Here is a 27,625-nt window from a genome sequence, read left to right on the forward strand (position 1 = left end):
CGCTCTCTTTGTAGGACGATTTTTTTTTCTACCAGCCAAGCCCTTGATTTCCAACAATAAACTGTACTAATCTCCTTAATCCATACTGTATGGACTCTTAAATTTCGTTGAAACCAAAATGGATTGTGGTTATTAAATACTCCGCTGACCCATAACTTGCAGAATAGAATTTCAGTATTTTTTTTTCCATTTGGTTTGGCAGCTGGTACTGTTCATCTGTTAATTTTAGTTAATTAGGGGAACAAGTTCTTCTGTCAGAATGGTTGAATAGGAATTCCCGCCTCTCCGGCTTCTGTAGAAATGGCAGGATAACAGTGTGAACTGAGGACCTCCCCACCAGGTCCACGGGGGGTGGTCTCACATCTCGATCCACCTGCCTGAACCCTCACTTGTAATCCCCGGCTGGTCTCATCCCAAGTGTGCCAAGCGGAGTGATTCTGTGGGGTTCATTCAGGTACTTGATCTCACCACACTGGTCTTTCTTACTAGGTCAGAAGATGGCGTTGTGGTTAATGGTTCAGTTTCAGGGGATGTGTTGAGGTTCCATTCAGTAAAGTATGTAGCCCTGTGGATTCTGTGAATGGCCCATGGAGAGAGTTAAGTCTCGAGGCACCGTAGGAGACACTTAAGTCCAAAAGTCTGCAGATGACTGTAGAAAGAAAAATGTCACAGCTGTTTCCTTCAGCTGGGCACCGTAAGCGGCTCCTTTTAATGGGACGAAAGGTTGACCATTACCAACAGCTGTGCCACCCTGGTTAACCTTTGACCTTGGCTGGTGGGCCTCAGGCCGGGGCCCTGGAGGAGCTCGTTCATGAGGACCGCCCCCCAGGGGCGACCTTTCATTTCATGTTGATCGGGAGCCGGTGTTTATAAGGCTCCTTCAGGAATTCGGACTACTTAGCTTGCTTCTAAATCTCTCTGGGATACAAGGAAGTTGCTACAAATAGTCAGGTCTTACGCAGAGGAAACCATGAACACTTTAACAAACTTCCCACCTTTGATGCTCTGTCATATATGGAGACTTGTGATGTAGACTTTTGCCGCCGAAATGACTGGAGGAGCTGTGCTTGACGGAAGCTGGATGGAATTGCATGTTCCTGTAAGCTCATTAGACCTGGGCAAAGGACTCAAGTCCTTTTTTTTTCTTAGACCAAGTAGTTCTGGTCCAGCAGGCGCCTCTGAGGGTCATGTGAACAGGCGGCTCTCGGTAGTACGTCACAGAAAAGTGCTGCGACCTCATCTTGGGTAAATTTGCGAGGAGCCTCTCCATAGATGAACGTCCTGCCCACACCATTCAACCTCGCCCAGCCACGCTAGTGCCTCAGTCCAGCAGCAGCTAATTTCTGGTTCAGCTGGTAGTTTGTGTATTTTATTCCCACTGAAAAAGGTCCCACAAACCCATCTGTTGAAGACTGATGCTGTACAGCAATGTTTTCCAGTCTGGCCCCCAGGGACCCACAGTCAGTCCATGTTTTTGCTCCCTCCAAGTCCCCTGCCAGGCAGTCACAAAAATCTGGACTGTCTGTGGCTCCCCGGTTACCGGATCAGGAAACTCTGCTTTAGAGCATCTGGAAATGTCTGGAGGCTGACCTCTGATAGTGCTGGACCTTCTTCAGTTCACAGAAGTCACATCTAATGTCCTGATATGCCTGCACATTACCAGCTGTGCAAGAAGTACTGCGGTGAGATGGTCTTCTTTAGCCATTCAAGGACACTTTTATTTAAATAATATCATAAAGTGCTGTCTGGCAGATTGTAGGTTCTGTATCTAAGCACTTTCTTGAAATGTTCGGGGTAGAGGATATGCAGCTGGAGGTTGAAGGTACCCCAAGGTGGGATCTGGCTGTTATGCCCGTAAATAAAGTGTTCAGCGTGAACGTCAAACCAAAATCGCTCTCTCTTGCCTTCTAGTAGCGGAGTGAGCGTGACGTGACCTTCGTCAGACCTTCTGCCCATTTCCTTTGTCCCATGACTCACTGATGTTTAAAACGACACCAGAGGACCGTTGGAAAGTGCCTCCCACACTGCAGGCAGTTTTTACAGATTTCTCGTCACCCGAGGCGTGACGAGAAGCGACACCAAGGCCGGCATTGAGGGTTGGCGCCTTGGGAAGCCCCGTTGCTGGAGAGAGGGACCGCAGAAGATCGCGAGATGTACCAGATAAGAACATGAGCAGCCTTTTGGTTCTTCTTGGGGAGTTTCCTGTCTGGATTTCACACCCGTCGTGCCTCTGCTGTTGACTGCCTGTTATCGGCACGGTGACAGCAGCCTGGTCCCAGCGTGGTCTTCTCATGTGCCTGTAATCTGCGGATTACAGCTGGGACTTACAGCTGGAGGGTGGTCGAGACTCCCCCAGCCACCCCATCATGCCGTGCACTGCTTCTCCTGCCCTGTTTCTGGTTCGTCCTCGTCAAACTGAGGATTGGACTGCGATGCAGCTCTTACCTGTCTACTTTGGGAGGCTGTGCTCTTTTTGAGTTGTGGTGGAAGGCCGTTATTTCAGCGATGCTCTATGGATTGTGGGGGCGACAGTTAGACCCCTGCTGTCCCAGGCCAGAACCCCCCCCCCCCAGCCTCTCACTTCCTCCTGCTTAGTAAAATTATGGCAAAGGACTGTTGTGTTTTTTTCTCTCTCTCTCACCGAGTAACCTTGCGAAAGGTGTTTCCTGGATCGAAACTTGAAGCGATGACCTGACGGAAACTCAGCAAGCCAGAGTTCTTTGCTTGTACCTCCATCTGTTTTGCTCTTATGATTTCTTTTGTTTCCCTCCTGAAATGATCCAGATGTGTGTCAGCGGAGGGTGAGACCTCCCCCATGCCCTCAGTCCTCGCCCTGGGCAGGCAGCTCCCTCTTGGTTCAGTCACAGGAAGTTTGCACTGCCAGGTAGTGCAAGCCGCTGTCGCCATCCAACACGCAGGTCACCTTGCCGAGTGCCATTAGACTGCAGCGGCAAGATGTTTGTGTGGGGGGGGGGGGGGGGGCTCAAGGCTCAAGCTGTCTCATGTGTAACCGCTCAGCCGGTGTCGGGCCGCCTCCCCGTGTGCGAATACCAATGATTACGACGGTCGAACAAGCGGCAGTTGGGATCTTATGGACTGGAAAAGCTTTTCTAGAATGTGTTTAATTACCTTTATTCATATTGGGTTTTATGACAGGGTCCTGAGTAAAGTCTTTTAAAGTGTTCGTAGAGGGAGAGTGAGGGAGCGGGAATGGGAAGGAGGAGGAGGGAGGGACGCCCATGACAAAGAAGGTGAAGTGAAGATGAACAGTGTGTTTTTGTGTGTGGTTGATTTGCAGCCTTCAGGTGCGGAGCAGAGGAGCAATAAGGGTGAGCTCTTTGAAAAACGTCCTCTGTGACCATCAAAAGTCAGGTCAAAACTTCAGGTTGCAGGATATGCTACAAGGAACTGAAGTTTACATAAGAAATTCGATCCGTGTCTGCGATGGGTCGTATAGTGTCCTCAAAGGCTCCCCGGGCTACGATGAAGACCGTGTTGTCAGGGGAGGGAAATGGGAGCGGCAGGAGACTGCCCCAGGACTGCGTGTTCTGTCAAAGACAAGGTGTCAAATTGAATTGCCACATCCAGAGGTTTTCAGACCTCTATCAGCTTTGGCAAGCCTCTCTTCAAAAATGGCGTGCAGGACAGAGTAGAAAGGTGGAAATCGCTTCCCGTCGAGGGGAACATGAGTGACTGTAGGATCTAGAACTGGCACAGTTACTCCATTTTTAAAAAGCATCGATTTAAAATGGGATTTCTTATTACTCAGCAATATGGCGGAAGGAAGACAGAGCAGGTGAGGTTCCAAATGAGCGCAAAAGCCTCTGTTGTGTGGGAACACTTCACGTTGAAAGTGAAGCATTGTGGGTAACTTGATGATCTCGAGCCAGCTGGGTTATCTCGTCCTTGCCATGTGTCAACTGCTTGTGAGCGTAACATGCAATGTTGATATGTCCATTGTAGCTAGAACAAGTGGGTGTCACTGTCGTGTGTGTGTGTGTGTGTGTGTGTGTGTGTGTGTGTGTGTGTGTGTGTGTGTGTGTGTGTGTGTGTGTGTGTGTGTGTGTGTGTGTGAGTGAGAGACAGACAGAGAACCCTGTGATGGGCTGGCATCCCTTTCCAGCAATGGTTCCTGTCTAATTGCGATATATAACATATAAATATTACATTTTATATATATGTATACACATGTATAAAAGAAGGCTTTATTAATCGTCAAATTTGTCAGTAGCAGACTTATTATTAATTTGATTCCATCAAAATGATTGCTGTTAAACTAACACCCATCAATAATTATCATGCAGACGGGGGGCCTCTCTCCACGATGAACTTCTGAAGTTTTGGTCAGTCTCATTAGTAGCGGAATGCAAATTGTGCATTTCTGGGTTGGTGAAAGGCGTGCGCTCGATGTAGTTAGAGCTGTACATGTCTTTACATTCAGATTAACAAGGAAATGAGTTGACTGTTAGTTAATCATTAATATAGCTGAAGTATGTTTGACTGTGGATTATCCCTTGTGAAGATTAGAAGGTGAAGCTCTAGTCCTTAATGACTTGTGAGGGCGACATGCATTCAGCCTGGCCAGGCTAGACGTGACTCAGCCCTCTGCACCCCACCCAGCAGAAATGAGTGTTCGGGCGTTGACAGTGACCCCGCCCTGAAAAGCCAGAGGGCTGCAAAGGCCGACTCCCCCAGAGGAGCTCACGCATGACGAGACCCTCTCCGTGACGGTAATTTCCCCCCGACATTTCCAGCCCCTCCACCAGGAGCTGAATTCCAGCCCGACCCTGAGCCCCTGGTGGCTCGAATCCAGCGGCAGACTGGTTGCCAAGTCCGGAGCTGCTGACCTTTACGGCTGTCTGTGGTGTTGCGAGGGGAGTGAATTTGCATGCGGAGAGAAGCACAAGTGGCAAGTCAGGATCGTGAGCTCGGTCCTTGGGTACTTCAGCAATCCATATCAATGTAATATTTCTATCTTAACCTTCTTCTCACTTTCATTCCCCAATCCTGCATGCTAAGAAAAATCAGAGTGCGTCCAGGATCACCTCTGTCGCATTGTTGGGTCGCACGGCCTGTGTTGACTGCTCCCCATCTTTCTGGACTCGGATGTGGATTCCTGCCTGTGGGAGGAGCCCCTCTCTGGAACGTGCTTGCTGACGTGCCACGGTAGAGTGGCGTCATGTTCACGAGGCTGCGTACAGCACAGGTGTGAGTCTCCCTCTCGCCTCGGCTGTTTGTCCCCGCGGTTTGTTCACTGCTTATCCGCATCGCATATGTGACGGTTGCGGGCTTTTCTTGCACGCCGTACGGACGTCGCGATCGGTCTTCCTTTTTCAGTTTTTCTCGGTTCCCTGGTTTCTGTGGTATCTGTAGCATTCGACAGACAGACGGGGGAGGGGTTTTGTGTGGATTTGCTTGCCACATGGAACCTCAAGGCATTTTAATGTCCAGTTCGGGAGGGAATCGCAGGCTTGGCGCTCCTGCATGCTGATGGCCTGGGGGACACAGCAGTGCTGCATGGGTGATACAGCGACAGGGTTTATTTACAGGGTCCGGCTGCATCAGCATTGGTCTCTGCTAATCTGGGTGAGGGGGCTCTCAATCCTTGTTGTCGCCTGCTTCCCCTCAGTGCCCCATCTCTCATGTGAGCAGGCAGCCGAATCCCAACACTGTGAATCTCGCCCCAAAATAACTGGGCTTGTGGCTCCGGTAAGCCAAAGAAAAGCCCGATTATGCGGTACATTCCCCCCTGTACCTCGTTTTGTTCGGTTGGCCACTCGAGCTGACCACTGAGTGACCGTTGCAGGCAGTAGAGGGCGTCGCACCAAGCGCTTCTGCCTTGGTCATAATCAGCACTGGGCTGAATTGAACCCGCCTGGGCTTAATGCCGCCATTTATTCTTTGTACCTTAATACTTTCCTGGTTTGACTATGCGGACTTCAGCAATGACTACACGTTGTTGTGCTGGTGTTTGTGAACTGAGGACAGAACGAAAAATCATTGGTTCACAGAAAGAACCAATCGGTTTGTAGAGGAGGCGGGTCCAAGTCGTCTGCTTGGATCCACCTCCTCTACAAACTGATTTCTTTAACGCTATGAACCAATAATTTTTTCGTTCTGCCATCAGAGCATTTCTGTGTAAGTAAACCTCCCAGCAGTACCCTCCTCACCTTTAACCTCCTTCCTGAGCTACAGGGGCAGTGGCCAGCGGCCATGTTCAGCGGCCCTGTGCAGGAGTCACGGCAGTGAGCTGTAAATGGACGCGCTTCTTACCGCTGTACTGCGGTTAAAAGGCCTCGACGCTGGGTGCTGTCGCCTCTTAGCGCGGAAGTCGTCACGGCCGCAGTCTGGTCTGCTTTTAAGAGCTGCCAGCATGGGCGGTTATGGCAGCCTCTGAAGTGGCGTTTAAGGCTAATGTCTCTGTGGGCCGCCGTTAACGGGCCGCGGGCTGACGCCCCGCCGCACGCTGGCCCTTTAAAAGCGCTCCGCAGTCTGCCAGTGTTGCTCCTTCCCCTTTCTGCTTCCCAATCGTGCGATGGCCGGGCCCGACCCAGCGCCTGGCTTTCCGTGCATCTGTGGGGTGGGGGGTTGGATGTGACTCTGCGAGTCTGCTGTGTGTTCCTCCCCCCACCCCCATCTCCCCGGGATTTATGACAGGAATTACATTTAAGTGCCCAGGGTGGGGTGGGGGAGGGGCGGATTGGGGGGGCGTGGAGTGATGTCATCAGGAAATGGGTTTGTCAGTTTTATGCGGGTCCTGATTGCTGTAAATAATCACAGTGTAGTGTCAGGGCAGGGCGGCTGGGGAGCTTTCCTTTAATGATCCTCGTTTTTCCTCTCACTCCATCTCTCTCACTCCATCTCTCTCACTCCATCTCTCTCTCTCTCTCTCTGCCTTGTCCGTGCACATGACCTTTGGACCTTGTCCCCAGGCCAGTGTGACCTTACCAGTTACCTAATGCCCAACGTGAGCCCCTATTTCCACCTACCTTGGTGCACATTCGTACAGCTCTGCTCTCTGCTGCCGGTTCACCAATGACCAGCATGTGTGAGATGCTCGGCGACGCCTCTCCTCATCCTCTATGCGTCTGCATGCCTGCATGCGTGTCACTTTGTATTTACCACATTCTGGGGACTAAACTTTCTCACTGTGGAAAAATCTGTTACTACTTAGTTTGTGGGGACATTTTTCAGGCCCTCACAATGGAAACCTCGACTTTAGAAATTTGTGAATACAATCAAAAAGCTAAAAATGCCTAAAGTCTTGTATTTTGTTTGGTTACTCAGGGTTAAGGTTAGGTTTGGGTTGGGTTGCCATTGTTGGGATTCGGGTTTTGTCTTGAATGGATGATCCCCACAAATATAGGAATATACGAACTTTGAATGCTTGTGTGTGTGTGTGTGTGTGTGTGTGTGTGTGTGTGTGTGTGTGTGTGCTCGCTGTCTTACATCCTCTTTGTTGAGCAGTTTGCTTTTCATTCAGGGAACCAAAATGGTGCCTGCCAGCCCTTTGTCTTAACAGCCTTCCACACTGTTAGCTTAATTTACCTCTTAATCTCCACTTTTTCTGTGACCACTCCTCCATTCAGGAACCTGGCGATATGGTACACGCACACACACACACACACAGAAATTTTTTGATTGCAGTCGCACATTTTTATAAAATTGAGATTATCCTTGTTGGGTCTGAAAAAATGCCTGCACAAGGTGAAGCAATATAAAATATTACATTGCCAAACATCACAGAAATCTGGTCCCCACAATGTAATAATTACAAAAGCACCCATGACCTTCACCGTGGTGATGACAAAGGAACGTGTGATGAGATCCCCGAAAGCGGCTGGAGTCAGCCGGACCCATAATGGTCTTTCACTGGTATGTGATGTCATCGCGTCTCCCCTCTAATGTTATAAAGCTGCATGGAGTCTCTTTTGGGGGTGTGGCCTGCGCGCCCTTGCGTGGAGCGTAAGGTGTGGGCATGCCGACTCCCTGCAATGGCCTGGCGTAGGTTCATGGACTGCTGGGTGACATTTCCAGCTTTCTGGGGGCATGCGTACGGATTTGGCCATTGGACTGAACTCTGGACAGATGTGACTGGTGAAATAGTAGCACCTTTTTCTGTTTATCTCCCGCAACAGAATGACGAGCGATTTCTGTGGACCACTGTGAGTAATCAGCAGGGGGTCTGCATGCGGGAGTGAGTGATGAGATGCAGGCGTCGAGATGCCCCCCCCCAGCTGGCAGGCAGGCAGGGGAGTGGGCTAAGTGCTGGTTACCGAGTAATCTTAACTAGGTGAGGAGTGAGCAGGATTGCGAGTGCTGAGCAGTAGAGGAGTTTGGCTCTGGGTCGGAGGGATCTGCAGAGCTGTGGGTTTGTTTTTTTCATGTGTTTTCTCATCTTGTCAACACTGTTATTTGGATAGTTTGGATTTATGTGTCATTTTCCTGTTATTTACTGGTGTTTTACTGGGGAATTGAACTGGGACGCGCCTGTCGGGTTTGTTTTCGGCCTGTCTTTTGGTCATTAAAAAACAAATGAAAAACAACCAGGCAATTTCTTCCAGAAAAACACCCCACCCCCCCCCCCCCCATCATCCGGGCGCATAAACATCATCTCGGAGTGTGTTTTTCCCTCCGCGGCTGTTTTCCTTCCTAGAGCCTTTGCCTCGCGCTGAGATTCACGCCTCCGCCGCTGTGCCATCCGCACCATCCCTGTGGCATTGCCCTCCGGGTTACACCGTGATCCCCCCTGCCCTTTTCGCCGTCCTAGCCGTGCCGGAGAGCGTCGGGCGAGGAGCGAGTCCCACGTCTCTGGTTAATGAGGACGGCTCCCTTGGTGTGTGTTATGTGCTGCTGAATCTGGAGGCTTCACCGCTGGCTGGTGCCATTCGCCTCGGCCAGGGCCGGTGACAGATCCGCATTTAACGGGAGCTCGCTGGAGCGGACTCAGTCTCGTCCTTCATTTCCGAGTCCCCGGTGGTTCTGATCATGCAACTTCCTGTGACCTCGGCGGTGGGCAGTTCTGCCCTGATGTCATCTTACATCGCAGCTTAACCCCCGACCTTGCTAGGCTTTGTTTGATATTTTTTTTTGTTTTTTTGGGAGGGGGGGCGTGTCCTCTTCAGTCCTTTTTCTTCTGTTCCCTGAGCGACTTTGAATCACATCTAGGGTCACGGTTGCTATTTCTGTGTCTGCCGTGATGCAATTTTTACGTGTGTAAATACATCGTGTGTGTGGGTCATGTTTATATTACATTGTGGGCACTAAGTGTCCCCACAATGTGACGATAACCTGTTATTTTAATCTTGAGGGGACCATTTTTTCAGTAAACACAATTTCCTAAAAAATCTGTGATGGCAATGAAAATAAAAATGGCTAAACATCTTGTATTTTCTCTGGTTACTTATGGTTAAGGTTAGAGCTGGGTGGGGGTTAGGGTGCTGCTAGCGTGCCGATATAAGTGCCGCACAATGACGTCCGCTGCTGCTGGCCAGTGGGGGCTCTCTGCTCGAACCCCGAAGCTGGAGGAATTCCCATGAGGGCTATTTAACGTAGTATGTGCTCTGTGAGCCGTGGCCACTTCCCTGCCTGTTTGTTTATTCGCTGTTAAGCATGATGACTGTTAACCGTCAGCCTCACACCTCCCGAAACCTCACACTTGGGTGCATAACAAGAGGGTCTCAGCCCCCATCCCCCCCCGCCCCCCACCGCAGTGGAGAGTGTCAATCACGGCGTAGATGGGAGGACTTGGTGGGGGAGGGACGTCTAAATTGCCTCTCCACAGAGACGTGGATGTTTCCTGGCTTTGCTCTGGCTTTGGGGGGGCCGTCTCCCTCAAGCTGGGGGGGGGGGGAGTAAGCATGTCTAACGGGGCACTGGGGGCGTGTCATCCAGCTATGTGCTGCTCAGCATGGGGGAGCACTGCGGACTCACACAGCCCTCTCGCTGTGGACAGGCCACGTAACACGACATCATCGCTGCTGCGGGTGTCTTCCATGCTGCCTGCTTTCCTCGCAGATCAGTGAGAGTCTGTTTCAGGTTCTGAAATGCTAACTGTCCCCGTTCCGTCCCCGGTCTGAGCGCAGGCCACGCCCCTGCTCTCCCCAGCCTGGGCTCCCATATCGGGACGTTAATGTGTCAGCCTAACACATACGGTGCCCAATCGGCTAACAGAATCCCAGCCCGGCCCGACTGACCCAAGTAGCAATTCTCATCCGACAGGTTCCGACCAGAACCTCCAGCTTAGCTAACTGGATGTGGGACATCCAGAAAATAAGTCGGTGATTGGCGCATTCCGGAAAGTTCTGACAGATGTATTGGCAAAGCTGGCGTGAGCTTGGGCTGAGATTAATCTCCCCCTTTTTTATCCAGTGGGCTCTGATGCCGTTTCTCTGGGTTCAGTGAATTGTAGGGGAAAAATGGCAGTGATAAAAATGTTGTATGTTGGAACATCTCTCCGGGGCCACAAGGGAGTTGGGCTGTTTTATTTCTTGTCATCTTGCTGCTGAAGAATCATATATCTTTGTTTTTTCCCAGTGAGGATGCATTTGTGAGTGGTGGATACGGTCACCCCCGCGGAGCCCCTGCAGACGCGGATTGGAGACCCTGTTCTTCAGCCCCTGTGCTTCTCTATAGGTATGGCCTCCTGCTTTCTCCTGTGTAATCGCGTTCCGTGCTCCGTTTGTGAAATTTCGGAAGGTTCTGGACCTTGCTGCAGTTGCACGGGGGTGCAGTCTGGCCCGTTCCTTAGCTTGTCGGATTTCTGTGCCCGTCAGGCTAAATTACGCGACTCTCAAAATCTGACGGTCCTTTCCGGACACCTACAGTGATTCGGGGATAAAATCTGGCCTTAGGGAAGTTTTTTTTTCTGGGCTGCGGGTTTGAACGTTGCAATGGTGTCCAGCTTTGGATCGTTTGTGGATCCTGACCCAGTGGTTTGTGAGCTCAGGGCCCCTTTACATTTTGCCCTTTCTTGTTATCCATGCTAAAAATGCAACAAAGACTACCAGTGTAAACTGGCTTCAAAAGTGCCGCACGCCAGCATTGGCGGACGGCTCCAAACGTAGCCGGCGACGACGTTCCGCCATGAAAGTGCTCGTCCTCCCTACCATTCATCTTAGTCAGCCTGCTGTCTGAGGCCAGATCTGTGTCCACTGCAGACATCCTGACTGGGGCTCAGCCAGCAGAATCACCTTGAATTGGATAAAAACCTCTCTAGGTGACTTGAACACTGTCGTCTGCTGCTTTTAATTGTCAGTAAAACTGCCTTGTGTTAAGTAAATTTCTCATGGGCATGTCAGTGTCGTGAATGTTGATTGGTCGGCGGAGCTCCAGTCCGGCTGTCATTGGCTCATTAAAGTCTGACATGCTCCTGATGTGAGATGAGGGTGGGCGGGGCCTTCGCTCTATAAAACCCGCGTTCTGTCGATCCTGTTGTTTGCTCAGAATGGAACATTCCTGAAAGTGAAAAGGAGGGGAGACTATTTGTAAACTATTTTTTTCCTTTTAATGGACTAATCTAAGTGTGGTTTTTCCTTTGTTGATGAGAAATAGCGAATTTCATCAATGGTACATGGAACTTGAAGCTTCACCTCAAGGGCGCCTATTACCTGCACCATCGTTGTGATGCTGCTCTCTGCCACTGTGTTACTTTTATTGAGCCCCCATCAAATTCCTTCTGTTCAGTAAGCGACCCTCTTCATTACTGCCCCCAGCACTTCCTGTAGGTCTCGATGCTGTTCGACCAAATGGGTACTTTAATATGAGTTTAGATACTAGAACTCGTGGCCATAGGTGGAAATTAGCGGGAGAACATTTTAAACTAAATTTGAGGAAACACTTCTTTACACACCGTGTAGTTGGAATAGTCTTCCTGCTAGTGTAGTGCAAGCTAAAACCCTGGGTTCCTTTAAATCAGAGCTAGGTAAGATATTAACAGCTCTGAGCTATTAGTTAAGTTCTCCCCAAACGAGCTTGATGGGCCGAATGGCCTCCTCTCGTTTGTAACTTTCTTATGTTCTTTTTTCATTTTGTTGGAAAATTAGTTTGTGATGGTGGGGTGTGACTCAGCAGGTGAGGACACTGTGCCTGTGATCAGATGGTTGCTGGTTTAAATCTCCTGGTTGGCAGAGTGATCTCAGCATTGGGCCCTTGAGCGGGGCTCTTGAGTGGGGCCCTTAACCCCCCCCCCCCCCCCCCCGGGAATGACTGACCCTCCTTTCCCAAAATAATCTCACTTGTGATGAAAGTGCCTGCTGGTTAAATACGCAGATATGAACAGTATAGAGCTGTTTTCTGCTGCTTTCCTGACGGTGTAAACCAGCACGGATGGCTTTTTCATAATTGATGCGGTCGGCTCGTCGCCTGGGCAGTTTAATTAGACCCCCTTGGAGTGTCTCTCATTTACGGCGAGTTCCCTGGGCCTCTCAACCTGCTGGCCATCGCTGGAGTTGGGCGCCCTTCACAGGAGGACCTCGCAGCCGCCTGGTTATTGTTGTCCTGTCGCAAGCCCCGGTGTCATTTACCTGTGTCGATCTTTAACGCCTGTCTGGTGCGCTGGCTCCTGTTGTTAGAGCTGACAGTAATTCTTATTGATTGGACCTAATCTGTAAAATGCTTGGATGGTTGTAAATTGAAAGTTTTTAATTTCACTTCACATCACTGCCGTGTTCTGCAAGAGTAATCGCTTTGTGTGTGTATCTGCTTGGTGTCTTCCTTCCGTCTATCTCTGGTCTCTTCCCCTCTCTCTCTGTCCGTCCCCGTTTGGCGTCTCCCCTCCCTGTTTCTTCCTGTTGGTTCTCCTCTCCGGCCTTCATCCTGCCTACAGCCCCATGTACATTCCGGCATTTTCACTTATCCCAGCGCCTCCCACCCCCCAACCCCCCCCAGTGCCCCTCAGCTGTCCTTAACCCTGGCCAGAATGACTTTATGAGGACAGCGGTACCCTGGAGACCAGCAGGAAGTTCTCAAGTCCTTGAAATTGTCTGAGCTGGTCATGTACCCGCTAGCGGTGCCCCACAGTAAGGAGCTTGGCTCCCCTGCCCCCCTGGAAAAGTTTTCTTTGAGTGTGTGAGGGTGAAGCATGGCTCTGGTGTTTGTTTACCCCCCCACTTGTAATTGTCTCCGGTCACCGTCTTCCTTTTCGGTTCGTGGACCGGGATGTGAGCCTGAAACCTGAGACGTTCCTGACAGAGTTTGGGAATGGTTTAGGAGCAGCAGCTGCATGTTGGCCCGTCTGAGAATAACTAAGGAAGAATGAGAGGACGTCCTGATGGAGACCAGATGTTTGGGGGGGGCAGCTCTGTCAGGAAATGCTTGTTAGCCTGTAGTTCGGTTGTTACACCGGGGTTCAGTGTCTTCTTGGGGATAAACCTGAGAGAGATGGCATGAATCCGGATCGGGGGGGCACATTTGTGGCTCCGGAGGCAAATGGGGGGGGGGACACTTCGCTGCTGCACTGGGAACAGGGTGTCCCACATACCAGGCGAAAGCATGCCAGGGTGACATTCGGGGACATTGGTGCAGGAATACACGCCCGCGTCTGTGATCGTTATGGAGTGTTTCTGCTGGAAGGTGACCTGCTTCCTGAGCACCTCTGTAAACACTCACGCTGAACTGGCACTGCGCTCTCCTCCCTGTAAGGCTCATAGGCAGCTCACACTGAGCTCTGCCTGTTCCCTAAACGCTCACGCACAGCTCACACTGTGCTCTGCCTGTTCCCTAAACGCTCACGCACAGCTCACACTGCGCTCTCCTCCCTGTAAGGCTCATAGGCAGCTCACACTGTGCTCTGCCTGTTCCCTAAACGCTCACGCACAGCTCACACTGTGCTCTGCCTGTTACCTAAACGCTCACGCACAGCTCACACTGCGCTCTCCTCCCTGTAAGGCTCATATGCAGCTCACACTGTGCTTTGCCTGTTCCCTAAACGCTCACGCACAGCTCGCACTGCGCTCTCCTCCCTGTAAGGCTCATATGCAGCTCACACTGCGCTCTCCTCCCTGTAAGGCTCATAGGCAGCTCACACTGTGCTTTGCCTGTTCCCTAAACGCTCACGCACAGCTCGCACTGCGCTCTCCTCCCTGTAAGGCTCATATGCAGCTCACACTGAGCTCTCCTCCCTGTAAGGCTCATAGGCAGCTCACACTGTGCTCTGCCTGTCCCCTAAACGCTCACGTACAGCTCACACTGCGCTCTCCTCCCTGTAAGGCTCATAGGCAGCTCACACTGTGCTCTGCCTGTTCCCTAAACGCTCACGCACAGCTCACACTGCACTCTCCTCCCTGTAAGGCTCATAGGCAGCTCACACTGTGCTCTGCCTGTTCCCTAAACGCTCACGCACAGCTCACACTGTGCTCTGCCTGTTCCCTAAATGCTCACGCACAGCTCACACTGTGCTGTCTGCTGTTTAAACGCTCGCGAGCATCTCGCACTGCACCCTGTCTGCTCAGTAAAGGCACAGCTCACCCTGCTCCCTGCGTTAATTGCGACGTACCCAATAACAGCAGACAGTGACATGTATTTCACGTGCTTCCAGCACGGTACTGAGGTCCCACGTGTGGCGGCACACCGCCTCCGCCTGAAGCTTTGGGGGTCGGCACCCCGAGTCCATGCTGCCACTTACTGTTGCTCTCTGGCGAATTTCGTAGGTTACAGGTTTATCCATAAATAAGACAGATGCCAGAAAAGCGCATGCCAGTGTTCCTGGGGCTGGGGGTCATGCCCTGGCATCTGTAGGAAATCCATGCGACTCGGGGAGTCGTCTGTCTCATAATATAACGGGCTTTCCTGAATTTCTCAGTCTTTGTCTTGGATTTTGGCGGCAGGGACTGTTCTTGGTGTTGGGCTGCATCCCCTGGGGGAGCAGGTAGTGGGGTTTCTCACTTTGGGGGGGGGGGGTGTGGAGGAATCACTTTGTGTCAGAATCCATTGTTTTTAAAAAGTAGGATAAATTTCTTAGATGCATCCGTCCTCTGGAATGTCGGTTTACAGCAGAAAATAAACGGATGCTGGTTGGTGGTTCAGTGATGGCAATCTCAGTCATCAGTGCTTCTTGGTTGGTGGTTACATCAGTAAATAGGCGGCATGGAGCGTGAGATGTTGAGTGATGTCGTCAGGGGTCTGCTGAGGGTTGTACGGCTGGTTTGTGGGGAGGGGGGGGGGGGGACCGTGTCCCTATTAAAATTGCTGTCGGTCACCAATCCTGGGAAGCATCCTAGGCTCTGGATTCCTGACGTCTGAAGGTCTGATGACCCATGTAATGTTCACCGGGCATCGGGCGGGGAATCTGCCAGAAGATGGTCGTATTCAGGCTCCCGGTGAACACATGCAGAGTCAAAAGGTGAGGAAACAGAGGAAGCAGATCATGAAAGGTGCTTTGATCCGTCGGGGGCTGCATTCCACCTCACACCCCCCCAGTTACACAGGCCTCAATCATTAACATATTTTAATCATGGTCTCTCCACAATTTCGTTAAAAGTTGTCTTTTCGGTATAAAGTCTGCCCTTGTTGTTTTGGATCGTTGGTTTGGCCAAGCAGAGCGTTTTCCAGAAAATGGACCATCGCGTTAGTGTCAGTCCCTGAATCACCACAGATCTACAGCTGCTGAGACTAGAAGATCATGCGATGACAGTCTCCTGTAAGCCCCAAGTGGAGAGCCACCCTTAATACAGACTTTTAGATGCCTGGTTACTCAGACATTCGCCTGGAGCTCGGTATATACAGTGACTCTGGTAGGATTCAGTTAGCGATGTGGGGGGGCCGCCCTGCTCTTGGTTGAGGTGGTCGCTTTCTGCTCTCTGTGATATTCAGCTCTCTCTCAGCACGGACACCCACTGCGCCCCGCATTTTGCTGCCGGGGGCAGCCTGCGAGGAGCTGCAAATCGCAGCTTTCTGTGCCATTATTCTGCTCTGCTTGCTTTGGGTTTGGCCCGGAGGCCGTACGACGAGCTCCGAGAGCGGCACCCATGTGGGGCACGTAGCAGGGCTTGCCGCTCTGCTCTCGGCAGCAAGTCCGTCCACTTGCTGGAGAGCTCCATACCTGCAGGTGTTCCTGTGTGCACCGGGGGTGGGGGGTTGGGGGGGGAGTTTCCTTTTGGTGACGTTGAGGTCCGTCACGCTTCTGTAGCTGTGCTGAGAAGATCCCTGTTAACGTTCCTGATGATATCAGCTTCAGTGAAGAACTTCCTCTCTGCGATTCCCATCGTCTAACCTCTGAGATGTGCTCCCCCCCGAATGTTAGTGCTGGTCCCACAGGAAGCTACGGCTGTCTTCTCTGCATGAAGATACCCTCCCCAGCAGTTCCTCCTTTGATTGTGAGCTACATGATATAAAGCTCATTTCCCTTCAGTTCTACACACTGCCCTTCTTCACAGGGTCATTGCGGAAATCTTGCGCCGATATAAACACAGAAGCCACCGTTTACTGCAAGGCTTCGAGAGGTAGAAAGAACAGCCCCATGTTTCTATGGAGACGACCTGTGTCTCTTCATGACTGGCTGATGAAGGTCATAGGACTGCTTCCTGGGGGAGGGGCGTCCTCCTGACAATCTGCTCTGCGATGGGGTTTCCCTTCTGTCCTGACTGCTGGGGATGCTAGCTCCCAGACAGCAGGTCTCTAAGGGGGGACCTGAAGGACCGGCCGCTTGTAGATGCTCCACTGAGCTCGTGGATCCTGTGAGTTCATCGTTATCTTCTCATGCGGTGACACAGTGATACTCAAGGCTAGACATCAACAGGAACTGAATCTGATCATCTTACACGGGGCTTTCGGTGTGCTGTGCTGCTTTTTCCCTCGGGCTGTAGGTGGGTATCGATGGGCTGCTTCTCCTCCCTTCACCCTTGACTGCCAACACCACGACTGGAAAATACTTCTCCCTGGGGCTGATTTTTATGAATGGTGTTAGTTCAGATGTTAGCTCTAATAGGTGCCTGATTTTCTGGTGTGAAATGAACCAGTTTGCGTGTCTGAGCAGTTCTGATTGTCTGGTTGGGGTAGACGCAGTGTCCCATAATGCACATGGTTCCCTGGCTGTGATACTGTGCTCTGTCCAGTGTGTTTTCCTCTAAGTAATCCAGCTGCTTTTCTGAGACCTCCTGAGCATGTGCATTTGTATTCAGATGAACCCATCCACTTAATTAACCTATCTGTCCCTGATCCAGTATGACACAGGATGGATTGTGGGGTTTCCAGGCAACAACAGGGAAATCCCAGCATATCCTGATAGGATGAGGATCTGACCTGACAACCAAAAGCGTGAGGTTCTGCTCCCAGAAGACTGGAGGTGATTCTGGACTGTTAACTTAGGGACCCTTGTGAGATGTGTGGGCTGTTTGTCTCTCTCCTCCTCACTTGTAATGTTTTTTTAAACAGTGATCTGATGGGACTCCCTGTACTGCTCTAGCTAAGGAAATGTACTGCAGTCTGTGCCATGACTGACTGCGCAGTGATTTTATAGGTTTGTACCGGTTTCATCCTTGACGGGAAACGGGTGGGATGACCTTGCTGAAGTGCAGCCATGGAGAGTTTGGGACAGGCTGTGGGAAACTGAGAGGAGAGTTTGGACACCCACCCTCCGTGCTGAGTGATGGTGGTCAGGGGGTGTGGGGTCAGAAGCTCGTGTCCCCCCCTGCCCCCCGATCACACCTCAGCCATGCGGTGCCGTGACTATAGGAAATGCATGTATCCGTACGGCTGGGTCTTATCTCTCGGCTCACGCTGTCTGGATCCAAAGCTGCTTTCCTGCCTCTGTGACCCCCGGGGGCGGCTGGAACGTCAGCATGTGCTGGGCTCTTTCTAACTGGACCGTGTCGCTCCGTATGGCCTACCCAGGGGCATCCCCACCACCTGTTTGGGTGACGTGGCTGTTATTCATGTGGACAGGGAGTGTGTCCTCTGGGACCGGCGATCGCATTAACGCTGTCGGCTCCGCTTTGCCTTCTGCGTGGTGTTTCTCTAGGTGCTTTGTCTCCTGTCTCCTCCACGGTGGCCCAAATGCCAGTGAACAGCCATGATTGGCCATAGCTACTGTAAGCGTGACCTCACTGCACTCTGGGAACGGTGGCCGTAACGGGCGGAAACACCGACCCCCCTCCCGGGGGGACAGTGGCTCAGAGTCCAGTTCCCTCCGCCTCACTGGAGCGGCGTATGCTGCTGTGTTAATAGCATGTAGCGCAGTGTGCGTACCGCATGCAACCTGTCTGTACGCACTGCGCACGCTCTCTTGGCCCTGGTGGCAGGCTGTGCAGCACACGGGCAGCTCAGGCTGCGTGTTTAATTACAGCCTCTCGGGCTGTGTGCTCTCACCAGGGAAACCACCACGGGTGGGGGATGGGGGGGTCTGCCCGCCTGTCTCCTGGAGCATCTGATGGTGGATTTAACGGGATATCTGTGTGATGGTGAAGCTTACTCCTACTAACCCTGTTTGTTATGGCTGCACTAGCGGCAGCGGCCTGCCTATCTGTCCTCCTGTCCGTCTGTCTGTCCATCTGCCTGCCTATCTGTCCTCCTGTCCGTCTGCCTGTCCATCTGCCTGCCTATCTGCCTGCCTGTCCATCTGCCTGCCTGTCTGTCTGTCTGTCCTCCTGTCCGTCTGCCTGTCTATCTGCCTGCCTATCTGTCCTGTCTGTCTGTCTGTCTATCTGCCTGCCTATCTGTCCTCCTGTGTGTCTGTCCATCTGCCTGCCTGTCTGTCCATCTGCCTGCCTATCTGTCCTCCTGGCCGCCTGCCTATCTGTCCATCTGCCTGCCTATCTGTCCTCCTGTCTGTCCATCTGCCTGCCTATCTGTCCTCCTGTCTGTCCATCTGCCTGCCTATCTGTCCTCCTGTCTGACACCTGTCTGCTGTGTGTTGGTTATCATTGCCTAATGAGGATTCTGCGTGATTTGCAGAGACCTCACCGATTACCCTGGTTTGTTCTGAGAAATGCGTCTCCGTAAAGGAAACACCGGGGTCTGACCACCTCCCTGTGTGCCCTGACCTTAGACACCTTGCACATGGCGAGTTCCCTCAAACCCTTCGCCGGGGACTGAGGGTGGCTGAGATCTGCAGTCTCAGTATGACATGTTTCTGAATTTCCTCTTCGTCTCTTCCTGTTCAGCAGAAAAAAGGGGAGGGTTCCCTTTAATGTTAAAAGGTCAGTGTGTCTATGGGGAAAGGGGAGGGGCTTCTGGACATTGTATGGCATTGAATGGAGGTTATTTATGTTGCCTGGTGTATCAGTAATTCAGCCCAAGGACGAATGAAGGTGTAAAAGGTGTATCAGGAAGGGGGGGCAGGGTGGGGGTCGTGGGCATTATGGGCCAGGCTCTGAGCTCTAATATTGTTGTAGCCCTGTAGCCAACACGACGTCAGGCTAGGCCCGAGCTAGGACGCTGGTCCATGCTGGTCCGTCCGGTGAGGCCTTGCTGCCTGTGGCCGCGGTTTGGGGCCTTTGGCATTCCTGGTCTCCTCAGAGCTGTGTAATTGTGCGATGGGTCCTGGCAGGTGTTGCAGGGCTGGCCTAACCCCCAACTGCCCCCCCATCTGTTTGGGACTTTCCTCTTCATTAAAATCACAAGCTGTTGTCTTTATGTCTTGAGCAACCCCTGCAGAGCCATGCCTGAGATGATATGCCATGCTGTGGACAAACGGGAAGTCACTTCATGTTGGCAGAAACACTCCTGCCCCCATCTCGGGTAGCGTGTTTTTGGAGGTTGGGACTTGTGGGAAAATCCAACCGCGGCACCATATCCATTCGACTCATCAGTCGTCCGTATCTTGTATGATTTATGAACCTGCTTCTGAGAACAGCCTATCCTCCCCGACAGGCAGTAAATATGATCTTAGACGTATCTTGATTTGAGGGCTTCATCAGCGAGAAGATGCTTAACTGGGTAAAATGATGAACTTTGCAGAGCATTAAGCCGGTTTTGGCTTAACGAGGTCGCTCAAAATGTGCAATTAGCTGAAAGATTACGGGGACACACAGTGGGGATGCGCCCGAGCTCGTTATTTGAAAGCACGCTCGTGTGAGTCCTCACCCCCGTGCATTTACATTTGTATTAAAGTGATTTGCCGTGGCTGCTGGTGGTGGTTGATAGCATTTGCTGGGGGGGGCATGCCCCCTCGGGGTGATGGATAATAGCAAACTTCAGGCCCAGTAGGGTGAAGAACTAGAAATCGGTCCTTAGTGGATGTTGAGCGAGATGCCTTTAGATGAGAAGGGGGGGGGGTGTGCAGGTTTGCACAGTGATAATCTTGAAATCGGACTGTGTCCTACAGTGCCTCAAGCCACATGAGCGTAACCATGGGTGATGACTCAACAAGCCCATTGGATGAGAAACTGGTGCATGAGCCAGTCGGAGCATCCGTCAGCCTTCCGCTTCAGTCTTTGCGTGATTGAATCTATGCTTTTGGATGAATTTGATTGGCTGTACCCTCAGCAAGCGACCTCTTGATTTGCTGTTGAGTCCCATCACTTTTTTTTTTTCTCATGAGGCTGGCTTTGGATTGGCTGGCTTGCCCCTCCCCTCCCCCCTATTTATAGGTTTTGCTTGTTTTGCATGGTTAGTCTGCATTAGCCTTCCTGGGGTAGATGCAGGGGGGTTGGAGTGCGAACGTTGATGTGTGAGCCATCTGAGCCTCTTCCTGGGGCGGGGCTTCTTTTGGTCAGAAGTGGGGGGGTTATTCCTTGAGGGGCCTGGAGAATGTTCTTTTTGCTCCCCCCAATTCAGACGGGACTCTTTTAACAGCCTGGCATGATGGGATGGCGGGGTGGATTGTCTCTGAAGATCAACAGATGAAGCTGATAGAGAATCTATCCATCATCCTCACTCTCTAGAACCTTCTAGAAAAATAGAGAGTAGTGAGGGAGGCTGTGGAATTTTAATTAGCCTGTTTCCTGTGGAGGTGACAGCCAAAAAAGTAATTACTGTCCTGTGCTCGTGCTGGACTGTTTCCCACATGCCGGTAATGGTGGGCTGGGGGCCCTGCTGCGATGCACAGTCCTCTCTGCTCTGCTTCTTCTGCCTCTCCTGGGCTCTCATCCAGTTTGAGGAGCTGCTCTTGTCCTGGTTCGAGGACCTCTGCTCACTGTCTGGGCCTCTTAATTCTGTCATGTGTCACAAGCCTGGATTAAATATCAGTCTCTTGACGGGAAGTTTGGTGGGGAAGGCCTGGCCCCGGCCTAAGGAAGCCTGAAATGGAATCTGATTGGCTGAGCCCTGATCACATGCTTCTTGACTGCCATGATAGCACGTAGCTTCCGGAGTAGGATTCCCCATCAGCAAAATGTTGTCCAGGTTCTGATCCACTCATTCTTCCATAGTGGAGCGGAACCGTCAGCTCCAAGGCTGGGCTGGATAGTGACCCCCCCGAACAACACAGGAATGACAGCACAGCCATAGCACAAAGGGTAGCTGCCCACGTTTCCCCAAAAATGGCAGGTAATCGTTTGCGGGTGACTGCACAGCGTGTCAGTCTCTGCCCACAGTCATACTGCACACTCTCCCTGTGGATTCCCATTATGATATATCTGTGATTCACTCGCGCTGACAGACGTGCCCCTAATCGCGGCACGGTTTATGTTCCCATCCTCCGTGTCTGCGTCTCCATCTGGCATGACACTGCCTGTTTACGTTGTGGGAGCAGACAGATGAGCTTCCGATTGAGCTGTTAATTTGCGATGTGGAGTCTGGGCTGGAGTCTCGGGCTGTTGACATTCGCGGTGTTGTGCTTGCACTGCTCCCGGCGGCAGAGCTGAAGAACACGCGCTGTCCGGCATCTCCAGTACCCTTCTGGCTCTTTTGGTAATACACGTTTGTAAGTGTGATCGTGTTGCTGTGTGTGAAGGCCGGGGCCCAAAATGGCCATTGCTTGGATACTACTACTCCCAGAATTCACTGTGAATGTCACTCTGATTCAAATTTAAGGGGGGAACGACTTGGACACCTGTGATTGGCCTTTTGGTTGCTTTGGCCCTTTTACAAGGCAGCGTGGTCCTCAACCATGCGATCTTGTTACGATCTTGCTAATTGTCACAGGATGCACCTGGAGCAGGTTTTACGCAGCTGTCTTTCTGACTGCCTGTCTATCTGTGTCTATGTGTGTCTGTCTCAGTTGTCTGTCTGTCTTTGTCTATGTTTGGGTGTCTGTGTGTGTTTCTCTCTCTTTCTGCATGTGTCTCTCTGTGCCTGTCTGACCCTGTCTCTGTGTGCTTGCTTGTGTCTCTCTGTCTGTCCGTCCTCCTGTCTGTCCGTCCTCCTGTCTGTCCGTCCTCCTGTCTGTGTTTGGTTGTCTCTCTGTCTGTATCTGTTCCTGTGTATGTTCTCAGTGGAGCGATCACGCCCCCCTACAGCTGAGCGCCCTTTCCCTGTCCTGACAGCCCACAGAGTGCCCCCCTCTCATCAGACCCCGTGAGCTGGCGCTGGCATAGATGAGCCCTCGTGCTGCGTGAGGCCGCCGTTGGGAGGAACACGCGCCCGGAGCTCTCCGGCAGCCGTGGAGCCTGCAGAGCAGCGTGTTTCCGTGGAGGACAGGTGAGCCAAGCAGTGCAGTGGGATGGCGCCCCCTTAGGCTGGGTTAGGGTTAAATGCCTGAACCGGCACCACTGAGGTGTAAATAACGCTATCCGCCCCTCCTGTTAGCGGGTGAATAAGCAGCTGCATGAACACTGCCCCTCACCCTCTTTACGCACTAGTACTGTGCACCAAGCCAGCCCATAGCTGTTTACACACTGATACTGCGCACCAAGCCAGCCCATAGCTGTTTACACACTGGCACTGTGCATCAAGCTAGCCCATAGCTCTTTACACACTGATACTGCGCACCAAGCCAGCCCATAGCTCTTTACACACTGATACTGTACACCAAGCCAGCCAATAGCTCTTTACACACTGATACTGTACACCAAGCCAGCCCATAGCTCTTTACGCACTGATACTGTACACCAAGCCAGCCAATAGCTCTTTACACACTGATACTGTACACCAAGCCAGCCCATAGCTCTTTACACACTGATACTGTACACCAAGCCAGCCCATAGCTCTTTACACACTGATACTGTACACCAAGCCAGCCCATAGCTGTTTACGTACTGATACTGCGCACCAAGCCAGCCCATAGCTCTTTACACACTGATACTGTACAACAAGCCAGCCAATAGCTCTTTACACACTGATACTGTACACCAAGCCAGCCCATAGCTCTTTACACACTGATACTGTACACCAAGCCAGCCCATAGCTCTTTACACACTGATACTGTACACCAAGCCAGCCCATAGCTCTTTACACACTGATATTGTGCCCCTCTTACCCACAATGCTTTGTACCCCATAGCATTTGTTGATACCTGTTTATTGTTACCACATTACCTGTGGCCAAATCATCACCAAGCTCCAGAAAATAAACAAACATTTATTTCATGCCGAACAACACAGCATGACGACCTGGATGCAGACCAGTGAAAAGCCGAATTAAATTAAGAGATGCTGGTTTTGTTTCATTCCACTGAGACAGCAGATGAATTTTTTATGTTTTTCTTACTGGGCATCTGTTCTGCGGAATGTGTGGAGCTGATGGTGGGCTGACGTCATCTCTCACTGTTTCTGTCAGTGTTGTTAGGTTCTGTAGACATCACAGAAGATCGCTAGACCAGAACCAGCCCCCCACCCCTGTACGATCCGGGCATCTGAGCACACTGCCCTGTCGCTGCCTCTGCCTGAGCGTGTGATCCGTTTGCCCGCTGGTGTCGTTGGTCTCTGAATGACGACGCGAGGTTGAACAGGTTGTGTCTTTAATGCCTTGTTAGTTGTTTCCCCTCCTGTGGATTTCACTATATGCTGCGTAACCCGTGTGCCCGTCATTTTAAATACTAATGCAATTTTGGGCACTGCGGTGAGGTTGAGGAGATTGAAATGAGTTGGCAGGGTACGTAGTATGGGCTGCCTGGCCTAATCTCTTAGTTAAGGGGGCTGTGCGGCACAGGGAGGTCTGGCGGGAGAGGGCCGTCCATCAGGTGCTTTGAGATTTCTATGCCTTACTGGGGAATCTGGCCTCCATTCCAGCTTCGTTTGTGAAGAACAGGACAAACAGCAGCTCCTTACTCACAAAACAGGGCGGATGAAAGTTTGCTCCAGGAATAAGTGTACGGATCGCCACCTTGGAAGCACTGCAGTAACCGAGACGAGCAGACCCAAGCCCAGGCTGACGATGCCTGTATCCTAATCTGCACCAAGTCCCGCCCCCTGGCTTCTCACCACACCTGATTGGTCGGCTGGTGCCACGCCCCATCTGGCTGGCACTTTGCCATACCTTTTACATACACAGTTCCAGACACCAGGAACATTTCCTCGCCTTCAGACGAAGTGCGGCGGAAAGCCAGCTCTGGCCGGTGGCCACCGCTCCATCCCGAAGAGACTAATCACCGCGTGCGGGAAGATGGATGCCGACCATCTTCACGGACCAGACAGTGGAATCCTCTTGTCTGCACCCCTCTCCTCCATTTGTCAGCTGACTCACAGGACATCAAGACTAAACACTTTTTTTAAACGCTCTAACACCCGTGGGTGTGAAAATTGGAAGCAGGTCTTATGTTTCCTGGAGTGTTCCGGAAGGATGCCCTTCAGTCATTCCGCAGGGTCGGCCCACATGGATCCATCGCAGCCGTTTCTCATACACTTCATTCCTCAGTCTGACTGATCGCACACGCGTGTTCCCGTCAGGCGCTGCTGAGCGTGCTTCATACCTGCCCGATTCCTCTCGAAGGGAACCATATGGCACAGTGATGAGAGGAATGTGGGACGTGACTTAGCCAGAATCGTTTCCCGATCCAGCCCTGGAAGGATCCAGAACAGCAATCCATCCTCGTGAATGTTGCGTCTAATTCAAGGAAGCAGGAACGTGGAGATTCACACACGCCTTGTTGTTTCTTTGTCCCCCAATGTGTCAGAAGATCTTTGCACGTTCCATGACAGGTAGCCACCCACGTCGTCGTAATGGACACTGAGAGACTGAGAGGTCCCTCTGATGAGGAGTAGGACCCTGATCCCTGATCATCAGCACTGACCTCTCTGATGTCGTTCAGATGTGTCTTCATGGCCCCCGCCGTTTTAATTAGCGGGCCGTACATTAGTGCTGCTGAATCCATATTGTTCTTAGGAGTCAAATTGCCAGAGATGATCCTGTTCGCTGTGTGAGACGTGAATCAGCTCTTCTCCTGTTTATCTCTGTTTGTTTTCGATGTCTGTTCTCCCCGGGGAAACGGCAGCACTCTGCTCACTCCTTTTATTCACAGGCTTTTCCTCACTGCAATGAACACTTGGATTTAATGAATCGAAGGGGCAGATTTAAAGGGGGACCTCGCTGCTGGGCAGAGGTAACCCCCTCCTCAATGTCACTGTAGGTGACCGGCGTAGGTTAGTGTTGAGGCCTGTCTCTGGCATGTGCCGTAACGCCCCCAGTGGCTGGCTGGTCACGCCTGGTGGCCCTGCCCTTCAGGCCTGTTCAGTGTCTGCCCCTGAGCCTCGCATCGCCCTTGTCTAAATCCACGGTTTGGCCCCCAAAAGGCCCAGCGGCCCCCCCTAACAGGAACTTTATTGTGTAATTGTGATCTTTGCCGCGTGTGAAGCTCCATTCGGCAGTAATCAAGTGTGGAGAGGGCTGCTCTGCATCTGGGCACCTTTGCCGACTTGGAATGACTTTGGGTGATTCTGAGGGACAGCCAGGAGAATTCTGGAATTGCTTGGGGCTACAACGGGGCTCTGATGTATCTCTTCTTATCCCCCCCCCCGTCTCCCCCAGCTCGCCGGCCCGGGTGAGATGAGGAAGTTTGCCTACTGCAAGGTGGTGCTGGCCACTTCACTGGTATGGGTCATGCTGGACATGTTCATCCTGCTCTACTTCAGCGAGTGTAACAAGTGTGACGACAAGAAGGAGAGGGGTCTGCCTGGGAGAGATGGTGAGTCACACACACATGCGTACACACACACATACACACTCTCACGGAGAAAATAGCCAATTAAACTTGGCCTGAAATGAGGTTGATGGATTGGGGAAATAGCCAATTAAATATGGCCTGAAACAAGACAGGCAGCAAATGGGCTAGAGATGGGGCAGCGTGATTGAGGGGAGCAGTCAGGCCTCTGGAAGCCCAGGGGCCAGATTGGCCTGATTAAAATGTGGCAGGAGTTTGGAGTGTCCACAGCGCCGGAACGAGGTCTCGCGGCTACCTTCCTGAGTGCGTCTTGGTCATTGTCCATCCATGGGAGGTGGGTCGCGATGAGATTCAGCTGCAAGTGTCAGACCTACTGCCCATCAATGCTGTGCCGATCTTCAGAGGGGAAGCTGGTGATGTTCTTGGAGACTCTGGTGGTAGTATGACTGACCAGGGCTCTGAAATCGCTGCGACTGATGGCGGGGATCCCCACGGCTCTGTCCTGGGACCCTTTCAGCCTTTCCTGCATTTCTAGGTGTTCTCTAATGGCCTCTTCCTCTGTCCTTTTGCTTCTGGCTGGTCCCACATCAGTGTCGAGGCTCACTTTATGTTCTGTTGCTGAAGGGTCTTCTCTGCGTAAGAAATGGGGGTTGGAAACCTCGACTCCTATATTTTTGGCAAGCTGCCTGTGACGGACGTTCTCTTCCATTTAAAGTTCTAGCACAGTGCCCCCACCTTGTCGGAGGCCAGCAGACCTGCACTGCCAGTGACTCCCCTCCCCATCCCTCCCCTCCCCACCCCCATGTGCTCTGTTCTTCCTATCGACCTTCTAAACATCCTTAAACTAAGAGTTACCTGCTTCCTGCTCCCAGCCGTCGGCTTGGAGGGGGTTGCAAGTCTTTTTATATCTGCCGTTGCTGACGTCAAGGCGTGAGCTTTAACCGAATCGCCGTACCTGGGATCACAGCCACTGACCCCTGAAAAGTGAGATTACGCTTCCCATTTACATTTTAATTCCTATCCTGTTCCCCCAAGGCTCGGCTCGGAGCAGCTTCCTGACTGCTTATGGGATGTCATGTGGGTGTCGGGCTCTTTGTAAACAACCCCGTTTCCCAGAAAAGCACGCCGTTCCCCCGGGGCTGCCACACACGGACTCGTTTGTAAGACGCATCTGATCTTCTTTATGGGCACGAAGCCGGGATTAATCTCTCCCGCCGATAAACCTTCATCTTATTTGGAAACAAAATTCTGCTATGAAAAGGCAGCTCGTTTCCCCTCTGGTGCAGACAGTGCCTAGAGTTTCCAGCAGAGGCCCCATGATCTCTGAATTTTTTTACAGTTTCTCTCCCCCCCCCCCCAACTTGTGGACACAGTTTTAAAACATTGTTATTGATCTGGCCTCTGTAGGCAGATACTGTGTCAGTAATGGCGAAGTAATTTGTAAGTGTAAAGTGAATTTGGAGGGAAAGTACCAGCTTTCAGAATTCCATTTTAACCCTTTTTATCTGTGTGCATTTGCCCAGAAGATGGAAGCATGAGGACGTATGTGGGGGTGTGGTGGGTGGGGGGGCCAGGCTGTGTGGTCGTAGCTGAATTTTGGCGCTGGGATTTTGGGCAGGTGAGGTCTCTCCGTCCTCTCCCTCCTCTCTTCTCTCCCTCCTTCATTTCTGTCCCTTTGACTTTCATTTGGCTCTTGGTTCATTGCTGTTCTGT

General features: G+C 51.8%; 1 long non-coding RNA gene across 1 annotated transcript in view; it reads left to right on the forward strand.

Annotated features, from left to right (window-relative positions):
• Positions 1–27,240, forward strand: part of LOC125749049 (uncharacterized) — a 34,048-nt gene extending 6,808 nt beyond the window's left edge. Inside the window, exons 2-4 of the long non-coding RNA XR_007399733.1 lie at positions 10,537–10,635; positions 22,362–22,515; positions 25,780–27,240. This is a non-coding gene — a long non-coding RNA (uncharacterized LOC125749049). The remainder of the gene's footprint in view (positions 1–10,536; positions 10,636–22,361; positions 22,516–25,779) is intronic.
• The last annotated feature ends 385 nt before the right edge of the window (positions 27,241–27,625 follow it).

Source organism: Brienomyrus brachyistius, chromosome 9 (assembly GCF_023856365.1).
Source record: "Brienomyrus brachyistius isolate T26 chromosome 9, BBRACH_0.4, whole genome shotgun sequence".
Taxonomy (NCBI): domain Eukaryota; kingdom Metazoa; phylum Chordata; class Actinopteri; order Osteoglossiformes; family Mormyridae; genus Brienomyrus; species Brienomyrus brachyistius.